At 35.2% G+C, this 219-nt stretch overlaps 1 protein-coding gene across 3 annotated transcripts in view; it reads left to right on the top strand.

Moving 5' to 3' along the window:
* Window positions 1-219, top strand: part of LOC119588785 (trichohyalin-like) — an 18,086-nt gene that overhangs the window by 11,105 nt on the left and 6,762 nt on the right. The gene's annotated exons all lie outside the window — the stretch shown is intronic.

The following is a 219-nucleotide window of genomic DNA, read 5'->3' as shown; positions in this document are numbered from 1 at the left end:
TAAATGAGAGAAAAAATGTCTAAGCTTTAGAACCCCCCCCCCCCCCAAAAAAAAAAGTCTAAAAGCTAGAAAGCTAAAATGTTAGATAATGCAAATCACTTAATGCGTACGTGTGACCTGTTAGCATAGGGTACTGATCAGGAGTGTTCTTTGCTAATCAATTAAGCTTCTAAATCCTTGTATTTTGCAACCAAATGTTATTGTTTGTTTACATTTGCA

The sequence above is a fragment of the Penaeus monodon genome, chromosome 24 (genome assembly GCF_015228065.2).
Source record: "Penaeus monodon isolate SGIC_2016 chromosome 24, NSTDA_Pmon_1, whole genome shotgun sequence".
Classification (NCBI taxonomy): Eukaryota; Metazoa; Arthropoda; class Malacostraca; order Decapoda; family Penaeidae; genus Penaeus; species Penaeus monodon.
The sequence above is the reverse complement of the archived record's forward strand: the minus strand, read 5'-3'. Positions and strand labels throughout refer to the sequence as shown.